Source organism: Mustelus asterias, chromosome 5 (assembly GCF_964213995.1).
Source record: "Mustelus asterias chromosome 5, sMusAst1.hap1.1, whole genome shotgun sequence".
In the NCBI taxonomy this organism is placed as follows: Eukaryota; Metazoa; Chordata; class Chondrichthyes; order Carcharhiniformes; family Triakidae; genus Mustelus; species Mustelus asterias.
The window spans coordinates 11,276,575-11,298,843 of NC_135805.1; the positions used below are offsets into that span (position 1 = coordinate 11,276,575).

General features: G+C 44.2%; 1 pseudogene; it reads right to left on the reverse strand.

Annotated features, from left to right (window-relative positions):
* Window positions 1-920: 920 nt before the first annotated feature.
* The window catches only part of LOC144493946 (heme-binding protein 1-like), a 61,517-nt pseudogene continuing 40,168 nt past the window's right edge, over window positions 921-22,269 (reverse strand).

A 22,269-nucleotide genomic window follows, 5' to 3' on the forward strand; every position in this document is an offset into this window, starting at 1 on the left:
AACACAGTAAGAAGTTTAACAACACCAGGTTAAAGTCCAACAGGTTTATTTGGTAGCAAAAGCCACACAAGCTTTCGGAGCTCTTAGCCCCTATGGCCAGCTATGGAAGGAAAAGATCAGTGTTTTCCCTTGGAATTCAACTGATAGAGGTTTTGTTGCCTATTTAATGTCAGCAATGCACATGGTCTTCCTGTGGTTGGTGCATTTTAACAACAACTTACTTTTATAAAATATCTTTGTATTAAAACACCTCAAGATGCTTCACAGAAATGCAATACAATTTTACATGGGTGACCAAAATCTTAGTGAAAGAAAGCTAAGAGCTCCGAAAGCTTGTGTGGCTTTTGCTACCAAATAAACCTGTTGGACTTTAACCTGGTGTTGTTAAACTTCTTACTGTGGTTCAAGAAGGCAGCAACACCTTCTCAACAGCAATTAGGGCTGGAAAATTAAAATGCTGAATTACCACATCCAGTGGAAAAAAAAGTATCAGGGCACCCAGATCGGTTTGTATAACCGAGTTTTGTTATCTCTTTCCATTTAAATAGCTTTTTTATTCTTACCGCCAAAGTGGACAAGTTTGTGTTTTCCCACATTACACTCTATCTGGCAATTTTTTGCCCACTCACTTAACCAATCTATATCCCTTTGTAGATTCTTTACGTCCTCATGACAAGTTACTTTTCTATCGATCTTCATGTCATTGATTCAGGCCTCTTGTGCATTCCCATTTCCTTCAGTCATATAAACGCTGACCTTTTTTTCCCCCTAAATACTTCTACCTCTCCTCCTTGACAATGCTCCAATTTCTTTCACTAAGATTTTGGTCACCCATGTAAAATTGTATTGCATTTCTGTGAAGCATCTTGAGGTGTTTTAATACAAAGATATTTTATAAAAGTAAGTTGTTAAAATGCACCAACCACAGGAAGACCATGTGCATTGCTGACATTAAATAGGCAACAAAACCTCTATCAGTTGAATTCCAAGGGAAAATACTGATCTTTTCCTTCCATAGCTGGCCATAGTTCAATCTTTCATGAGTCACTCTAGGTTATTTGCACTCAAGTGGACCTGGATTGTCTACCCACTCTCTCAGCCAACCCATTATAGAACAAAAGCAAATCTGAAATATGAGGGAGACCTGTAAGTTACGAAAAGAAAAAGGGAAGAAAAGAAGGTTCCTTAATTCTCAAAGGTAGAAATGCAGAATGCCAAGAGGCAAAGTATCAAAAGACATACATCACAGCTAAGCTTCGTACAAACTGTTGAAAATCTTACAACTAATTTTACACATATAAATGACTTGTGCATATATTTGCATTGATTGAGACCAAACACCACCATTGAGAATGATGAATGAACCAAATTTCATTTATTCGATGAGAAGGATTTTCATATGTGGTCACAATATAGGTATCCCTCAAATAGGCATCTGTGGAATCCAGGAACTCTGATAGTCTCTCAATCTCCTGCATTATGATCTCCTCAGTAGTTGATCCATGGAAACCCCTAAAATAGAAAATATAATTAAATCAAAATAACCTTTGGAAAAGCATGAATAAAGTTTTATATTGAAACACAAGTAATAATGGTAGCACATTTTCAGTAGACAGTGGGCGGGATTTTACGGCCTTGCTCATCCCGAAACCGTAAAATTCCACCCGAGGTCAATGGACCTTCCCATTGACCACCTCTCACCCACTCCAATTCCCGTGGTGGGGGAGGCGGTAAAATTCCAGCCAGTATCATGAAGTGGTAGAACATAGTTTTTCAAACATTAATCCAATATAGCAAATTACGCATCTTGGTTTAGTTCACAGAAGGCGTAGCTAACTACAAGCTAGAAACCAGGGAGGTGGAAGGCATTAATGAAACAACTTCTTTCCTTAGAACATTTTCTTGAAAGGAACCAAAATTGAATTACACCATGTCCTTTGATTTCTGAAAGCAAATAGTTACAAAATATCAAAAGTAAGTCCTGATGAAAGGGCATCAATGTGAAACGTTAACTCTGTTTCACCCTCCACAGATGCTGTCAGACTGGCTGAGTATTTTTTGCGTTTTCTGTTCTAATTTCTGATTATAAAATGCTGTTTCGCCTTGAGGATTGGGTGGTACAGTGGGTCATACATTGTCCTTTCCCCTCTCGTACAACAGGGAAGGCGATGGCCTAGTGGTACTATCATTAAACTATTAGTCCAGAAACTCAGCTAATGTTCTGGGTACCCGGGTTCGAATCCTGCCATGGCAGCTAGTGGAATTGTGAATTCAATAAAAATATCTGGAATTAAGAATCTACTGATGACCATGAAACCATTGTCAATTGTCGGAAAAACCCATCTGGTTCACTTTAGGGAAGGAAATCTGCCATCCTTACCTGGTTTTGCCTACATGTGACTCCAGAGTCACAGCAGTGTGGTTGACTCTCAACTGTCCTCTGAAATGGCCTAGCAAGACACTCGGTTCAAGGGCAGCTAGGGATGGGCAATAAATCCTGGCCGAGCCAGCGACGCCCATGTCCCATGAATAAAAAAACAACTTGCATTCAATGGTTTTCTTATATACTTTTCCAGAATGTGGGTGTCGCTGGCTAGGCCAGCATTTATTGCCCATCCTTAATTCCCCTAGAAAGGTGGGGTAAATGCCTTCCTGTGGCCAAACGGGCTACCTAAAATGACGATCTACAAAGCATACTGGAACAGTTGGCCCAATACAGAAACAGTCAGGCTGCAGCCTTAAATGTCAGAGATAACCAGGCTGCAGCTCGAGACGACAGAGTATACAGGAAATAGGCCATTGTGAAGACAATGGACACTCTCTAGTCAAACATACTTGTTTACCAGACAAAGGAGAGCCTTAACCCCTTATCTGGGAGGGAGTTATGTGACCTACGTGCCTCCAGCACCTACAGGCATGACAGTTGGGTACACACAGTAAGAAGTCTCACAACACCAGGTTAAAGTCCAACAGGTTTATTTGGTAGCAAATACCATAAGCTTTCGGAGCGCTGTCCTTTGTCCGATGGAGTGGAAATGTGCTCTCAAACAGTGCACAGAGACACAAAAAATCAAGTTACAGAATACTGATTAGAATGTGAATCCCTACAGCCAGCCAGGTCTTAAAGGTACAGGCAATGTGGGTGGAGGGAGCATTAAACACAGGTTAAAGAGATGTGTATTGTCTCCAGACAGAACAGCTAGTGAGATTCTGCAAGACCAGGGGGCAAGCTGTGGGGGGTTACTGATAATGTGACATAAATCCAACATCCCGGTTTAGGCCGTCCTCATGTGTGCGGAACTTGGCTATCAGTTTCTGCTCAGCGACTCCCCAGAGATCGGTGTGGCAGCACCTGATTGGACGATATCAATCAGGGTTTGATTTTTTAAATTCATTCGTTGGACACGGGCGACGCTGGCTGGCCAGCAGTTATTGCCCATCCCTTATTGCCCTTGGAGGACTGTTGAGAGTCACAGAATCACAGATTACTACAGTGCAGAAGAGGCCCTTCGGCCCATCAAGTCTGCACCGATGTATGAAATGCCCTGACCTGCCCACCTAATCCCACTTGCCAGCACTTGGCCCAAAGCCTTGAATGTTATGGCATGCCAAGTACTCATCCAGGTACTTTTTGAAGGATATGAGGCATCCCGCCTCCACCACCCTCTCAGGCAGTGCATTCCAGACCGTCACCAGCCTCTGAGTAAAAAGGTTTTTTCTCAAATCCCCCCTAAACCTCCCATACCTCACTTTTAACTTGTGTCCTGTCATAACTAAGGGGAATAGCTGCTCCCTATCCACCCTGTCCATGCCCCTCAAAATCTTGAACACCTCAATCAGATCACCCCTCAGTCTTCGCTGCTCCAGAGAAAACAACCCAAGCTTATCCAATCTCTCTTTATAATTTAAATGTTCCATCCCAGGCAATGGAGCTTATTGTGGGATTAAAGGAAAAACAGTCCAAAGTGTTAGAAGAGAAAGATATGGCCAAGGTAGAACTGAAGGTTGAGCTGGCAACAAAACCTTTTTGAGAACCAACTCAGCAAGTTTACTGACATTGATAGTAACAAACAAGCTAGAATTTGAGTATGTATGGACTTCACCCAGTGAGGTGACCAAGATTTTCAACTTGCAGTTTGAAAATATTATAGAGTGCCAGCAACTGAAAGACACCACATACAACAGCCCAGACTCCCTGGACTTGATCTCTTCTATGGACAAGAGCAAATCTGACTTCAGCTTTGAAATGCCCCTCAGCCCATGATTCAGCAGACGATCAAGGAACGTAACCAGTTCAGTATCTAGGGAGCACAGAAGCTGCCTTTGCAACAGGATATTGCAGTGCCCTATGGACATAAATAACTCTCTGGGCAGTTTATCAACTGGCTGAGGAGTTACAGATCCATCCTATGTTACACCATAATATTTCAGACAAAACCAATTATGATTCCTCTTCAGAAAATGGGGTTTCAGGTCATGCTGCTCTGTCGCAAAGTGATGTACAGGACCTTGAAGAGTCAGGAAATGTGTTAAAGTATTGTTCCTCTTCACGAGTAAACTGAGTAAAAAGTCCGTATCGGTTGCCTCTGATGAGATATCAGACCAACTCATTGCTACTGATATCATTTACTATTAATAGACAGAAATCCACTTGGACTTGAATTGTCTGATTATCCTCACAATCTGGATGATAATTCTGCAGTACTGGACAAAAATATATCAATTGCTGCTTGTGATGAAGGAAGAAATGTTCTTCAGTTGCTTTTCTGCTGCCGCTCAGTCCAAGGTGACTAAGCTGCAGGGTGGGGGGAGGTATGTAACACAGCATTGGGCAGAGTTGGGGAAGAGTGGTATCACCCTGCACATATGTTTCATTTCCTCTCGGCCAGAACGACACAGCAGGTCACATACACCACATTTCCCAGAAGAACAGGTGAGCAGGACAGGAATAAAAATAAAAACAAATGTGGCTGGTAAGCAACTGGAGAGACCATTTGTTTGGCATGTGACCTTGAATTGGAATATGAACTAGGACTGGCTGAGAACCTGGCCTGACAGTAAGTGTTCAGAAAGTTATGGTTCTAAGAGACTTTTTTTCTGTTTGTGTTTCATTGCACTGGTAAATAGCTTAGCTATCTGGTTAAAAGTATAGGAAGATAGAAACGTAGAAGATAGGAGCAGGAGGAGGCCATTTGGCCCTTCGAGCCTGCTCTGCCATTCATCACGATCGTGGCTGGTCGTCCAACTCAACAGCCTAATCCTGCTTTCTCCCCATAACCTTTGATTCCATTTGTCCCAAGTGCTGTATCGAGCCGCCTCTTGAATGCATTCAATGTTTTGGCATCAACTACTTCCTATGGTAATTAATTCCACAGGCTCACCACTCTTTGGGTGAAAAAATGTCTCCTCATCTCCGTCCTAAATGGTCTACCCTGAATCCTCAGACTGTCACCCCTGATTCTGGATTCCTCCACCATCGGGAACATCCTCCCTGCATCTAACCTGCAAGAATTTTAGTCATAGAGGTTTACAGCATGGAAACAGGCCCTTTGGCCTGTTAGAATTTTATAAGTCTTTATGAGATCCCCCCTCATTCGTCTGAACTCCAGCGAAAACAATCCTAACCTAGTCAATCTCTCCTCCTACAGCAGTCCCACCATCCCCGGAATCAGCCTGGTAAACCTTCGCTGCACTCCCTCAAGAGCAAGAACATCCTTCCTCAGAAAAGGAGAACAAAACTGTACACAATATTCTAGGTGTGGCCTCACCAAGGCCTTGTATAATTGCAACAACATATCCCTGCTCCTGTACTCGAAACCTCTCGCAATGAAGCTTAACATACCATCTGCCTTCTTTGCCGCCTGCTGCACCTGCATGCTTACCTTCAGCGACTAGTGCACAAGGACACCCAGGTCCCGCTGCACACTGCCCTCTCCCAATTTACAGCCATTCAGGTAGTAATCTACCTTCTTGTTTTTGTTTCCCAAGTACATAACCTCACACTTATCCAAATTATACTGCATCTACCATTGATTTGCCCACTCACCCAACCGGTCCAGATCATGCTGAAGGATTTTGATTTGATTTAATTTCATTTATTATTGTCACATGTATTAACATGCAATGAAAAGTATTGTTTCCTGCACGCTACACAAACAAAACATACCGTTCACAGAGAAGGAAACGAGAGAGTGCAGAATGTAGTGTTACAGTCATAGCTAGGGTATAGAGAAAGATCAACTTAATGCAAGGTAAGTCCAATTAAAAGTCTGGCAGCAGCAGGAAAGAAGCTGTTCTCGAGGCTTGGTACGTGGCCTCAAGACTTTTGCATCTTTCTCCTGAAGGAAGGAGGAGGAAGAGAGAATGTCTGGGGTGTGTGGGGTCCTTAATTATGCCGGCTGCTTTGCCGAGGCAGCAGGAAGTGTAGACAAAGTCAGTGGATGGGAGGCTGGTTTGCGTGATGGATTGGACTACATTCACAACCTTTCGTAGTTCCTTGTGACCTTGGGCAGAGCAGAAGCCATACCAAGCTGTGATACAACCAGAAAGAATGCTTTCTATGGTGCATCTGTAAAAGTTGGTGAGAGTCGTAGCTGACATGCCAAATTTCCTTAGTCTTCTGAGAAAGTAGAGGCATTGGTGGGCTTTCTTAACTATAGTGTCAGCATGGGGGGACCAGGACAGGTTGTTGGTGATCTCGACACCTAAACACTTGAAGCTCTCGACCCTTTCTACTTCGTCCCCATTGATGTAGACAGGGGCATGTTCTCCTTTACACTTCCTGAAGTCAATGACAATCTCCTTCGTTTTGTTGACATTGAGGGAGAGATTATTGTTGCTGCACCAGTTCACCAGATTCTCTATCTCATTCCTGTACTCTGTCTCATCATTGTTTGAGATCCGACCCACTATGGTGGTGTCATCAGCAAACTTGAAAATCGAATTGGAGGGGAATTTGGCCACACAGTCATAGGTATATAAGGAGTATAGTAGGGGGCTGAGAACACAGCCTTGTGGGGATCGGTGTTGAGGATGATCGTGGAGGAGGCGTTGTTGCCTATCCTTACTCATTGTGGTCTGTGAGTTAGGAATTTCAGGATCCAGTCGCAGAGGGAGGTGCCGAGGCCCAGGCCGTGGAGTTTGGAGATGAGTTTTGTGGGAATAATAGTGTTGAAGGCTGAGCTGTAGTCAATAAATAGGAGTCTGACATAGGTGTTCTTGTTATCTAGGTGTTCCAGGGTTGAGTGCAGGGCCAGGGAAATGGCGTCTGCTGTGGACCTGTTGTGGTGGTAGGCAAACTGTAGTGGATCCAGGTAGTCCAGAAAGCTGGAATTGATTCGTGCCATGACTAGCCTTTCGAAGCACTTCATAATGATGGATGTCAGAGCCACCGGCTGATAGTCTTTAAGGCACGTTGCTTGGTTTTTCTTAGGTACCGGGATGATGGCCGTCTTCTTGAAGGAGATAGGGACCTCAGATTGTTGTAAAGGGAGGTTGAAGATGTCTGTGAATACCCCCGCCAGCTGATCCATGCAGGATCTGAGTGCACGTCCGCATACCCCATCCGGGCTAGTCGCTTTCCGTGGGTTGACCTTCAAGAAAGCTGCTCTGACACCTGCAATGGTGACCCCAGATACAGGTTCATCCATGGCTTCCTGGGTGGAGGGCATGCTCTCGCAGACCTCTTGCTCAAAACGGGTGTAGAATGCATTGAGCTCATCAGGGAGGGGTGCATTTGAGCCGGCGATTTTACATGCCTTCATCTTGTAGCTTGTTATGTCTTTCAGACCTTGCCATAATTGGCAGGGGTCAGTGTGGCTAGCCTGGGACTCTAGCTTGGTCTGGTACTATGCATCTTCGTCACAGTTCACCCTCCACCCAACTTCGTATCATCTGAAAACTTTGAGATGTTACATTTTGTTCCCTCATCCAAAACATTAATATATATTGTGAATAGCTGGGGTCCCGGCACTGCATCCCTGTGGCACCCCACTAGTTACTGCCTGCCAATTTGAGAAGCACCCATTAATTCCTACTCTTTGTTTCCTCTCTGCCAACCAGTTTTCTATCCATCTCAATGTCCTTCCCCCAATCCCATGCGCTTTAATCTTGCATGATAATCTCCTATGCGGGACTTTGTCAAATGCTTTCTGAGTGGGGAGGCGATGGCCGAGTGGTATTATCACTTGACTATTAATCCAGAAACCCAGACAACGTGCTGGGGACCCGGGTTCAAATCCCGCCACAGCAGATGGTGGAATTTGAATTCAATAAAAAATATTTGGAATTATGAGTCTACTGATGACCATGAAACCATTGCCGATTGTCAGAAAAACCCATCTGGTTCACTAATGTCCTTTAGGGAAGGAAATCTGCTGTCCTTACCAGGTCTGGCCTACATGTGACTCTTGAACCACAGCAATGTGGCTGACTCAACTGCCCTCTGAAATGGTCTAGGAAGCCACTCAGTTGTAACAATTGCTACAAAGTCTCAACAAAGAAATGAAACCGGACGGACCACCTGACATCGACCTAGGCACCAGAAAAGACAACGACAAAACAAACAGCCCTGTTGACCCTGCAAAGGTCCTCCTTACTAACATCTGGGGGCTAGTGCCAAAATTGGGAGAGCATCTCACAGACTAGTCAAGCAACAGCCTGACATAGTCATTCTTACGCAATCATACCTTACAGATAACACCCCAGACACCACCATTACCAACCCTGGATATATCCTGTCCTACTGGCAGGACAGACCCAGCAGAGGTGGTGGCACAATGGTATACAGTCAGGAGGGAATTGCCCTGGGAGTCCTTAACATTGACTCTGCACCCCATGAAGTCTCATGGCTTCAGGTGAAACATGGGCAAGGAAACCTCTTATTGGTTACCACGTACCGTCCTCCTTCAACTGATGAACCAGTATTCCTCCATGTTAAACAATTCTTGGAGGAAGCACTGAGGGTGACAAGGACACAAAATGTACTCTGGGTGGGGGATTTCAATGTCCACCACCAAGAGTGGCTCAGCAGCAGCATTACTGATCGAGCTGGTCGGGTCCTAAAGGATATAACTGCTAGACTGGGTCTGCAGCAGGTGGTGAAGGAACCAACAAGAGGGAATAACATACTTGACCTCATCCTTACCAACCTGCCGGCTGCAGATGCATCTGTCCATGGCAGTATCGGTAAGAGTGACCACCACACAGTCCCTATGGAGACGAAGTCCCATCTTCACATTGAAAATAACCTCCATCGTATTGTGTGGCACTATCACCGTCCTAAATGGGACAGACTTCGAACCGATCTAGCAACGCAAGACTGGGCATCCATGTGCGCTGTGGGCCATCAACAGCAGCGGAATTGTACTCCAGCATAATCTGCAACCTCACGGCCCGGCATATCCCCCACTCAACCATTACCATCAAGCCAGGGGATCAATCCTAGTTCAATGAAGAGTGCAGGAGGGCATGCCAGGAGCAGCACTAGGCATATCTAAAAATGAGGTATCAACCTGGTGAAGCTACAAAACAGGACTACTTGCATGCCAAATGCCAAAAACAGCAAGTGATAGACGGAGCTAAGCGATCCCACAACCAACGGGTCAGATCTAAGCTCTGCAGTCCTTCCACAACCAGTCGAGACTGGTGGTGGACAATTAAACAACTCACTGGAGGAGGCGGCTCCACAAACCCCCAACCTCAAAGATGGAGGAGTCTAGCACATCAGTGCAAAAGATAAATCTGAAGTATTCGCAGCAATCTTCAGCCAGGAGTGCTGAGTGGATGATCCATCTCGGCCTCCTGCAGTCACCCCCAGCATCTCAGATGCCAGTCTCCAGCCAATTCGATTCACCCCCTGTGATATCAAGAAACGGCTGGAGGCACTGGATACTGCAAAGGCAATGGGCCCTGATAACATTCCGGCAATAGTGCTGAAGACTTGTGCTCCAGAAATTGCCACTCCCTTAGCCAAGCTCTTCCAGGACAGTTACATCACTGGTATCTATCCAACAAAGTGGAAAATTGCCCACGTACATCCTGTACAAAAAAGCAGGAGAAATCCAACCCGGCCAATTACCACCCAGTCTACTCTCGATCATCAGTAAAGTGATGAAAGAGGTCATTAACAGTGCTATCAAGCAGCACCTGCTCAGCATTAGCCTGCTCAGTGATGCCCAGTTTGAGTTTCGCCAGGGTCACTCAGCTCCTGACCTCATTACAGCCTTGGTTCAAACATGGACAAAAGAGCTGAATTCCAGAGGTGAGGTGAGAGTGACAGCCCTTGCCATTAAGGCCGCATTTGACCAAGTGTGGCATCAAGGAGCCCTAGCAAAACTGGAATCAATGGGTATCAGGGGGCAAACTCTCCACTGGTTGGAGTCATACCTGGTACATTGGAAGATGGTTGTGGTTATGGAGGGTCAGTCATCTCAGCTCCAGGACATCTCTGCAGGAGTCCCTCAGGGGAGTGTCCTAGGCCCAACAATCTTCAGCTGCTTCATCAATGACCTTCCCTCCATCATAAGGTCAGAAGTGGAGATGTTCGCCGATGATTGCACAATGTTCAGCACCATCCGCGACTCCTCAGATACTGAAGGAGTCCGTGTTCAAATGCAACAAGATCTGGACAATATCCAGGCTTAGGCTGACAAGTGGCAGGTAACAATCGCGCCACACAAATGTCAGGCAATGACCATCACCAATAAGAAACAATAAGAGATGGTGCAACCATCACTGAATCCCCCACTGTCAACATCCTTGGGATTACCATTGACCAGAAACACAACTGGATTCACCACATAAACACAGTGGCTGCAACAGCAGGTCAGAAGCTAGGAATACTGAGGCGAGTAACTCACCTCCTGACTCCCCAAAGCCTGTCTACAAGGCACAAGTCAGGAGTGTGATGGAATACTCCCTACTTGCCTCGATAGGTGCAGCTCCAACAACACTCAAGAAGCTTGACACCATCCAGGACAAAGCAGCCCACTTGATTGGCACCACATCTACAAACATTCAATCCCTCCACCACTGATGCTCAGTAGCAGCAGTGTGTACTATCTACAAGATGCACTGCAGCAATTCACTAAAGATCCTTAGACAGCACCTTCCAAACCCACAACCACTTCCATCTAGAAGGACAAGGGCAGCAGATACACGGGAACACCACCACCAGCAAGTTCCCCTCCAAGCCACTCACCATCCTGATTTGGAAATGTATCGTCGTTCCTTAGCCGTTGCTAGGTCAAAATCCTGGAATTCCCTCCCGAATGGCATTGTGGGTCAACCCACAGAACATGGACTGCAGCGATTCAAGAAGGCAGCTCACCACCACCTTCTCAAGGGCAACTAGGGATAGGCAATAAATGCTGGCCAGCCAGCGACCGCCATATCCCACAAATGAATTTTTAAAAATCATATCGGCTGGCTCCCCCTTGCCAACTCTACTAGTTACATCTTCAAAGAATTCCAACAGATTTGTCAAGCATGATTTCCCCTGCATAAGTCCATGCTGACTCTGTCTAATCCTGCCGCAGGTTTCTAAATGCTCTGCTATAAAGTCCTTGATAATGGATTTGAGAATTTTCCCCACTACCGATGTTAGGCTTACTGGTCTACAATTCCCTGTTTGCTCTCTACCTCTCTTTTTGAATATTGGAGTGACTTTAGCTACCCTCCAATCTGCAGGGACTGTTCCAGAGTCTATAGAATCCTGGAAGATGACCACCAATGCATCCGCCATTTCTAGAGCCACTTCCTTAAATGTTCTGGACTGTAGATTATCAAGCCCTGGGGATTTATCCACTTTCAATCCCATCGATTTTCCCAGCACCATTTTCTACTAATATTGATGTCCCTCAATTCTTCCCTCTCACTAAATCTTGCATTCTCCAACATTTCTGGTATCTGATTTGTGTCCTCTTTTGAAGACCGAACCGAAGTATACATTCAGTTGCTCAACCATTTCTTTGTCTCCTATCATACATTCCCCCGTCTGTAGGGGACCTCTTTCACTTCACATATCTATAGAAACTCATAGTGGCAGTCTTTATGTTCCCTGCAAGCTTACTTTCGTACTGGATTTTCCCCTTCTTAATCAATCCCATGGTCCTTCTTTGCTGAATTCTAACCTGCTCCTAATCCTCAAACCTATTATTTTTCTTGGCCAATCTGTATGCTTCTTCTTTGGATCGGATACTATCTCTAATTTCCTTTGTGAGCCATGGATTGGCCTTCTTACCCATTTTGCTTAAATCAATATAAAGCTAGTGCTCAACAAAGTTTTTTATTTTGTTTTATGTCCTCACTATTTTGAAATATCTCGCTTGTTTGAAACAGCCTTTGCGACAATAAATATATAGTCATTGTGCTGTTTACCTGAATTCCCATGTCTGCGTGGGTTTCCGCCGGGTGCTCCGGTTTCCTCCCACAGTCCAAAGATGTGCGGGTTAGGTTGATTGGCTATGCTAAAATTGCCCCTTAGTGTCCTGAGATGTGTAGGTTAGAGGGATTAGTGGGTAAATATGTAGGGATACGGAGGTAGGGCCTGGGTGGGATTGTGGTCGGTGCAGACTCGATGGGCTGAATGGCCTCTTTCTGTACTGTAGGGTTTCTATGATTCTATGATTCCATGTTGAAGTAATGCTGAAACCCCCCAGCTACAGGATCCCAGCACAACATAACGTCTTTGGTGATGTTACAGCAGGTACAGCAAGTGATTAGGAAGGCAAATGGAATATTGGTGTTTATTGCAAGTGGAATGGAATATAAAAAAGGAAGTTTTACTCCATCTGTTCAGGGCCTTGTTGAAGTACCTTGTGCAGTCTTGGCTTCTTTATTTTAAAAGATACAATTGCTTTCAAAGCAGTTCAGTGAAGGTTCATTGGACTCGTTCCTGGTATGGCGAGATTGTCTAATGAAAAAAGCTTGAACAGATTTGGCCTATATCCACTGGAGTTTAGAAAAGTGAAAGATGATCTTATTGAAACATGTAAGATTCTGAGGTGACTTGATGAGGTGAATACATAAAGGTTGTTTCCTTTGTGACGGAGAGTAAAACTAGAAGACATCGTTTAGAAATAAGAGGTTTCCCTTTCAAGATAGAGATGTAAGAAGAAACCTTTTCTCCCAAAGGGTTATTTGTGTGTGGAATTCTCTTTCCCAGAAAGTAAAGGAGGCTGGGACTTTAAATTTATTCAAGACAGAATTAGACCGATGTTTTTTGGCAATGGAGTCAAGGTTTATCGTTCCTATATCCTATGTATGATCAATTGTGTTCGTTCCATGGGCCACTACGAAGTAGCAAAGCGCATTGGACATAGTAAAGGCTGTGAACCATAACATCCCTGTTATAGTGCTGTAGAAATGTGCACCACAGCAAGCTGCTCCCCAACTAAGCAGTTCCAGTGCAAATGTGACACAGGCACAATCTAAAAATTTGGAAGTCTCTCCAAATATGTCCTGAATACAAGAATAAACAGCATAAACCTCGCCCAACTAATTCTTGACTAATAGGTAAATGCCTTAATCCAGGTTTTGATGCAAGAGTTGAATACAAACATACGAAATAGGAGCAGAAGTAGGCCTGTCAAGCTTGTTCTACCAGCGATAATATCATGGCTGATCTGTTTGTGTTTCAAGTTCTACATTCCCATCTACCCCCAATAACCTTTGATTCGCTTGCCTAACAATAATCTATCTACCTCTGCCTTTAAAATATTCAACGACTCCACCTCCACTGCCTTCTGAGACAGAGTTCCAAAGTTGCAAAACTGAGAGAAAAATTTCTCCTCCTCTCTGTCCAATTGGGTGACCCCAATTCTAAAATTATGCCCTTTAGTTCTAAACTCACACACAAGAGGAATACCAGACCAAAAAAAGTAATCGCCCTCATCACTATAACAGAAAGGAACAAAACTGAAGTCAAACTGTCCAATGGCTCAATCACGTTTAGCTGCTTCATCAGGGACCCACTGTTGCCCTTGCTTGCCAATGATTCTGGAATTATGATACAGCTTCAGAATAGTATCTTTGAAAAGTGCAGCAGAGGAGGTGGCCGTTTAGCTCTTTCAAAGAGCAATCCTGCTCACCAGTTCTTTCCCCGAATCCCTGTAATTGTTTTCTCCTTTAACATTTATCCACTATCTTGAGTTATTTTGAGTAAAACAAGGGAAATGACGTTCTCCTGCTAATGATGCTCATGTCCTGACAGTCTACTATCATAATGTCAGGGTCCACTGGCTGAGGTGGATGGTCTTGAAACTGTTCTGGCAGATAATATCCAATGATAATGTATTGGACAAACCATTTCTTTCCTCTGTCATTTGTAATTCATTAATGATGGAAATGGTCATCCCAAGATAATTACCTAGATAAGAGGAGAAGAAATAGGTAAAATAACAGGAGGGAAGTTGTACGAGAGAAAACAATGAGAAAATATGAGCACATGATAGTTCATTAAGGTGGCACAGTGGTTAGCACTGCTGCCTCACAACACCAAGGACCCAGGTTCAATTCCGACCTTGGTCACTGTAAATTTTACACCTATTCCCCGTCTGCATGAGTTTCCTCCGGGTGTTCTGGTTTCCTCCCACAGTCCAAAGATGTGCAGGTTAGGTGGATTGGTCTTGCTAAATTGCCCTTTAGTTTCCCAAGATAGGTTAGATGGAGTAGCCATTGTAAATGTGTGGTGTTACGGGGATAACTGTAATTTGTCAGAGAGTATGTGCAGACTGGATGGGCCGAATGGCCTCCTTTTGCACTGGTAGGGATTGATTGTATGGATAATGAATTGAATTTTCCATTCCAGGTCTCCAATGGTTTAATGGATAAAGGCATCATCTTTTATATAGCAGTAAACCATATGGATCAAAAGATAATATAGACCAACATGAGCAAGGTAAGTTAGCTGATCTTAACCAGGGTAGGAAATGTACTAAACTTGCATCACTATCACAATTGGATTGGGTAAATTAAGTAAGCTTCACACTTTAACCTTTGTAAGTATACAAGTATGAATAACAAATGAGGGCAGAGCTGGGTCAAATAAGTCTGAAGCTCTCCAAACAGTGTTGAATATAAGTTACAAAGGTTAGCTGCTGAGGTAGGGTACCAAAGGGCTGCAACTATCCATTGAATCATTTGCCAGCATACCTTCAGAGGAGAGAGGGCACATGGGGGAAAAAATAGAAAATATTACAATTGATATAGGGAGCTTAGTTTATTTTGAAAATCAGTAGTGAAAAACAATAGTAGTAGGATTTGGAGAAAAATATTTCTCCAAATCCTCTCATACTGATTTTCAAGTCTCTGGTCCTACTACCTGTTGAATTTTCACCATAAGTGTAACGCATCAGTTTCATGAATGCCAAGGAAATTCTTTATTCATATAATTTTTCCCCTTTGATTACACAAGCCCATTTCCTAGCAGGGTAGAAGTGTTCCTCAAATGATTTCATTACATTATGAAATTAAAAAACTGAAATCATACCTTGTTTATATCTCGACGATATACAATGAAGACGACCATCATCCCGGTATCTAAGAAAAACCAAGCAGCATGCCTTAATGACTATCAGCCGATGGGTCTGACATTACGAAATGCTTCGAAAGGCTAGTCATGGCACGAATCAATTCCAGCCTCCCGGACTACCTGGATCCACTACAGTTTGCCTATCACCACAACAGGTCCACAGCAGACGCCATCTCCCTGGCCCTGCACTCAACCCTGGAACACATAGACGTTCTTTCCGGAAGGGTAGGGAGCTTTAGTTCAGTTGGGCAGAATGGTCGGTGCAGGCTTGGAGGGTTGAAGGGCCAGTTCCTGTGCTGTAATTTTCTTTGTTCTTTGTTCAAAGACACCTATGTCAGACTCCTATCTATTGATTACTGCTCAGCCTTCAACACTATTATTCCTACGAAACTCATCTCCAAACTCCGTGGCCTGGGCCTCGGCAACTCCCTCTGCGATTGGATCCTGACCTTCCGAACGCACAGACCACAATCAGTAAGGATGGGCAACAACACCTCCCCCACGATCATCCTCAACACCGGTGCCCCACAAGGCTGTGTTCCCAGCCACCTACTATACTCCTTGTATACCTATGACTGTGTGGCCAAATTCCCCTCCAATTCGATTTTCAAGTTTGCTGACGACACCCACCGTAGTGGGTCGGATCTCAAACAATGATGAGACAGAGTACAGGAATGAGATAGCAAATCTGGTGAACTGGTGCGGCAACAATAATCTCTCCCACAATGTCAACAAAATGAAGGAGATTGTCATCGACTTCAGGAAGCGTAAAGGAGAACATGCCCCTGTCTACATCAATGGGGATGAAGTAGAAAGGGTTGGGAGCTTCAAGTGTTTAGGTGTCGAGATCACCAACAACCTGTCCTGGTCCCCCCACGCTGACACTATAGTTAAGAAAGCCCACCAACGCCTCTACTTTCTCAGGAGACGAAGGAAATTTGGCATGTCAGCTACGACTCTCACCAACTTTTACAGATGCACCCATAGAAAGCATTCTTTCTGGTTGTATCACAGCTTGGTATGGCTTCTGCTCTGCCCAAGATTGCAAGAAACTACGAAAGGTCGTGAATGTAGCCCAATCCATCACACAAACCAGCCTTCCATCCATTGACTCTGTCTACACTTCCCGCTGCCTCGGCAAAGCAGCCAGCATAATTAAGGACCCCACGTACCCCGGACATTCTCTCTTCCACCTTCTTCCTTCAGGAAAAAGATACAAAAGTCTGAGGTCACATATCAACCGACTCAAAAACAGCTTCTTCCCTGCTGCTGTCAGACTTTTGAATGGACTTACCTTGCATTAAGTTGATCTTTCTCCACCCCCTAGCTATGACTGTAACACTATATTCTGCACTCTCTCGTTTCCTTCTCTATGAACAGTATGTTTTGTCTGTATAGCGCACAAGAAACAATACTTTTCACTGCATGTTAATACGTGACAATAATAAATCAAATCTCTTGCCATTTAAACAAGAAATGTGTTTTGCACAATTTGTTTTGTGAGTAGAATTTCTATGACTATAATTCTATGTACAAAGCTTAGTTATCAGCTTGTCTGTTAGTTACTCTCTTAGCTCCAAGTCAGAAAGTTGAGTTTATACTATACTTGAACACAAGAGTATAATTGAAGTGACTCTAACATATAGTACAAACAAAGCAGAGCATTGTTCAACCTGTTCCTCTGAGATGAGAAATAAACACAGTAGGGAATAAGCTAGATAAACAAAATCGGGAAAAAATGATCAAAGGGTGTGGAGATAGGGAAGGTTTATTTATTAGTGTCACAAGTAGGCTTACATTAACACTGGAATGAAGTTACTGTGAAAATCCCCTAGTCGCCACACTCTGGCGTCTGTTCGGGTAAACCGAGGGAGAATTTAGCATCGTCAATGCACTTAACCAACAAGTCTTTCGGATTGTGGGAGGAAACTGGAGCACCCGGAGGAAACCCAGTCAGACACGGGGAGAACGTGCAAACTCCGCAGACAGTTACCCAAGTCAGGAATCGAACGCGGATCCCTGGCGCCATGATGCAGCAGTGCTAACCACTATGTCACCATGCTGCCCATAAGTTAAGAAAGGTCCTTCAGTCCATAATTAGCCATAGTCCACAAAGGACCCTAGGCATCTTTCTCTTCTAGAAACAAACAAGTGGTATGGCTTGAGGAACACTATTGCACATCAAGCATGGCTGACCAGGAATCTCTCCCGCTCTTACCATCTCTCAAGAGTGTTGAAAGGATTGGCAGGTTGATTATCAACATACTTGGCCAGGTCATTAATGCTTCTTCTGTGACCAACAAGTCATGGAGTAGGACTTGAACCTGGATCTTGTGGCTCCGAGGTAGGGACGCTATCTACTGAAGTGAAGAGGCTCACATGGAGCATTAATACTGGAATGGACTAGTTCGGCCAAATGACTTGGTTCTGTGCTGTAAGTTTTAGAATTTATGCAAAATAAGCCAATAAATTATATGATTCTTGTATGAAAAGTTTTGACACTGATGAGTCAGGCCCTAACAAAAGCAAACCAAGATCCGGAAGGTGAGATCGCAGGGGATTGGGGGTCAAGCACTGGATTGGATTGAAGATTGGCTGACTGACAGAAAACAGAGGGTTGGGATAAATGGGTCCTTCTCTAGTTGGCAAAATGTAACTAGCAGGATGCCACAGGGGTCAGTCCTCGGACCTCAACTGTTTATAATCCATATAAATGATTTGCAGGCAGAGACAGAGTGTAACAGAGCAAAATTTGAGGATGATACTAAAACAGGTGGGAAAGCAGGCAGTGAAGAGGATATAAAGATTTTACAGATGGATATAGATAGGCTCGGAGAATGGGCCAAAATTTGACAGATGGAGTTTAATGTGGATAAGTATGAGGTTATCCATTTGGCAAAACAAAAATAGAAAGGCAAATTATTACCTAAATGGAAAGCAGATTCAAAATGCATCAGGGCAAAGGGATCTGTGTATCTATGTTAATGAATCGTAGAAAGTCAGTATGCAGGTGCAGGAATGTAACAAAAAGCCAAATGGGATGTTGGCATTTATTGCAAAGAGACTGGGGTATATAAGTAGAGAAGTGTTGTTCATAAGTTCTTAAGAAAAAGGAGCAGAATTAGGCCAATTGGTCGATCGAGTCTGCTCCGCCATTCGACCATGGCTGATATGCTCCTTATCCCTATTTCCCTGCCTTCTCCCCATAACCGTTCAACCCATTACCAATGAAAAATCTGTTAACTCCTCCTTAAATTTACTCACTGTCCCAGCATCCACCGCACTTTAGGGTAGCAAATTCCACAGATTCACAGCCCTTTGTTGCAATTGTATAGGGTGTTGGTGAGACCACATCTGGAGTATCGTGTCCAATTTTGGTCTCCTTATTTGAGGAAGGATGTGGCGGCATTGGAGGCAGTTTAGAGAAGGTTCATCAGATTGATTCCGGAGATGAAAGAGTTGACGTATGAGGAGAGATTAAACAGTTTGGGTTAATACTCACTGGAGTTTAGAAGGATGAGAGGGGATCTGATCGAGGTATATAAAATTTTAAAAGGGATTAATAAAGTAAATGTAGGCCAAATGTTTCCTCTTCTAGGGCAATCCAGAACAAGAAGTTACGGGTACAGGTTGAAAGTAGATTTAAAACTGAGATGAGGAGGAACTACTTCTCACAGAGGGTTGTCAATCTGTGGAACTCACTGCCCCGTAGCAAGATGGAGTCTGAATTGTTGAATGGTTTCAAGAACATAGACATATTTCGAATAAAAAAGGGATAAGGGGATATGGGGAACAGGTAGGGAGGTGGATTTGAGACCTGGGAGAAATCAGCCATGATCTGATGGAGCAGGCTCAAAAGGCTGAATTTGCCTACTTCTGCTCCTAATTCCTATGTTCCTTTGGTTTATTTCCAGAGGAATCAAAATGAGAAGTTATGCTAAACTTGTATCAATCGGTGGTTAGATCACACTTGTAATGCTATCTATAGTCATGATTAAATCTGCCTCTACTGCAATGTCAGGCAGTGAATTCCAGATCCTAACCACTCAAAGTGTAAAAAAATGTTTTCTCTCATCTGGCACTGGTTCTTTTGCCACTCACATTAAATTGGTGTCCTCTGGTTCTCAATCCTTCTGAAAACGGTAACAGTTTTACCCTATCTACTCCATCCAGACTCCTTTTGATTTTGAACAACTCTATCAAATCTTCTCCCAACCTTCTCTAAGGAGAACAGCACCAGCTTCACCAATCTGTTCATTTAACTGAGTTGCTCATTCCAAGAACCATTCTTATACATCACCATTGCATTCTATCTAATGCCTTCAGTTCCCAGAACTGAACACAATACTCTGGCTTACATCAAATCAGAGTTTATCTGCTGTACATTCATTGTCATTCTACGTCGCGAAGATCCAGTGGCATTATTCATAGAGTAGGTGAGTTCTGGTGGTGTCCTGGTGAACATGCTTCCTCAACCAACCAGTAAAACTGATCACACAAAGAAAATGACACAAGTACAAGACCAGAAAGTCCATGGTCCTCAGAATTCAGAGAATATGCTGAACACTGCCGACAGTGATTCTTTCACCAACTGCCTGTCCAGGTCCAGAAATGGCATAATCTAGGGGCTTAAAAGACTGATGAAATTAAGGCGATTAATATCAGCCGAGAAAAAGTATTTGAGAAATTTAACAGTTTTAAATCTGACAAAATCCCCAGCACCCAATGGCCGACACCCTAGATTCTAAAAGAGATGGTTGCAGGGATACTGGATGTGCCTCTATGATTTTCCAAACTTCCATAGATTTGGGAATGGTCTCATCAGATTGGAAGTTGGCAAATTTAACACAACTTTTCAAGAGTACGAGAGACAACAGAAGATTGCAGGCCAGTTAATCTAACATCGGATGTTGAGAGAATGCTGGAATTTACTGTGAAGGAAGTCTTAACAATGCACTTCAAAAATATAGTTTGATTGGAAGGGAAATCATGTTTAAGAACATAAGAACTAGGAGCAGAAGTAGGCTATCTGGCACCTTGCGCCTGCTCCGCCATTCAATAAGATCATGGCTGATCTTTTCGTGGACTCAGCTCCACTTACCCGCCCGCTTACCATAACCCTTAATTCCTTTACTGTTCAAAAATTTATCTATCCTTGCCTTAAAAACATTCAATGAGGTAGTCTCAACCGCTTCACTGGGCAGGGAATTCCACAGATTCACAACCCATTGGGTGAAGAAGTTTCTCCTCAACCAATCCTAAATCTGCTCCCCCTTACTTTGAGGCCATGCCCCCTCATTCTAGTTTCACCCACCAGTGGAAACAACTTCCCTGCTTCTATCTCATCTATTCCCTTCAAAATCTTATATGTTTCTATCAGATCTCCCCTCATTCATCTGAATTCCAATGAGTATAGCCCCAATCTACTCAGTCTCTCCTCACAAGCCAACCCTCTCAACTCCGGAATCAACCTCGTGAATCTCCTCTGTACCCCCTCCAGTGCCAGTATATCCTTTCTCAAGTAAGGAGACCAAAGCTATACACAGTACTCCACGTGTGGTCTCACCAGCATCTTATACAGCTGCAATATAACCTCGCTGTTTTTAACTCCATCCCTCGAGCAATGAAGGACAAAATTCCATTTGCCTTCTTAATTACCTGCTGCACTTGCGTACCAATTCCTTGTGATTCTTGCTGAGGAAACGGATGATTTCCTACGGGGCTGCTTGGAGTCAGTGGACTGGTCAGTATTTAAATCTCTTGACCAGCCTGAACGAGTACACCACTACAGTAACTGACTTCATTAGTAAGTGTGTAGAAGACTGTGTGCCAAAGAAGCAAATACGTGTGTTCCCCACCCGAAAACCATGGATGAACAGGGATATCCACTGCTTGCTGAAGTCCAGGTCTGAGACGTTTAAGGCGACCCTGACCTATACAAGAAAGCTAGATGCGATCTAAGAAGATCCATCAAAAATGCCAAGCTAGAGTCCCAGGCTAGCCACACCCCCCCCCTCCCCCCCGCCGCCCCCACCACCCCGACTATGGCAAGGTCTGCAAGACATAACAGGTTACAAAATGAATGCATGTAAAATCGCCGGCTCCAACGCATCCCTCCCTGATGAGCTCAATGCATTTAACACCCGTTTTGAGCAAGAGGTCAGTGAGAGCATGTCCTCCACCCTGGAAGCCCTGGATGAACCTGTAACTGGGGTCACCATTGCAGATGTCAGAGCAGCCTTTTCGAAGGTCAACCCACAGAAAGTGACTGGCCTGGATGGGGTACCCGGATGAGCACTCAGATCCTGTGTGGATCAGCTGGTGGAGGTATTCACAGACATCTTCAACCTCTCTTTACAACAATCTGAAGTCCCTATCTGCTTCAACAAGATGACAATCATCCCAGTACCTAAGAAAAGCCAAGCAGCGTGCCTTAATGACTATCGGCCAGTGGCTCTGACATCCATCATTATGAAGTGCTTCGAAAGGCTAGTCATGGCACAAAACAATTTCAGCCTCCCAGACTACCTGGATCCACCACAGTTTGCCTACCGCCGCAACAGGTCCACAGCAGATGCCATCTCCCTGGCCCTGCACTCAACCCTGGAACACATAGATAACAAGAACACCTATGTCAGACACCTATTTACAGCTAAACTTCAACACTATTATTCCCACGAAATCCATCTCCAAACTCCGTGGCCTGGGCCTCGGCACCTCCCTCTGCGACTGGATCC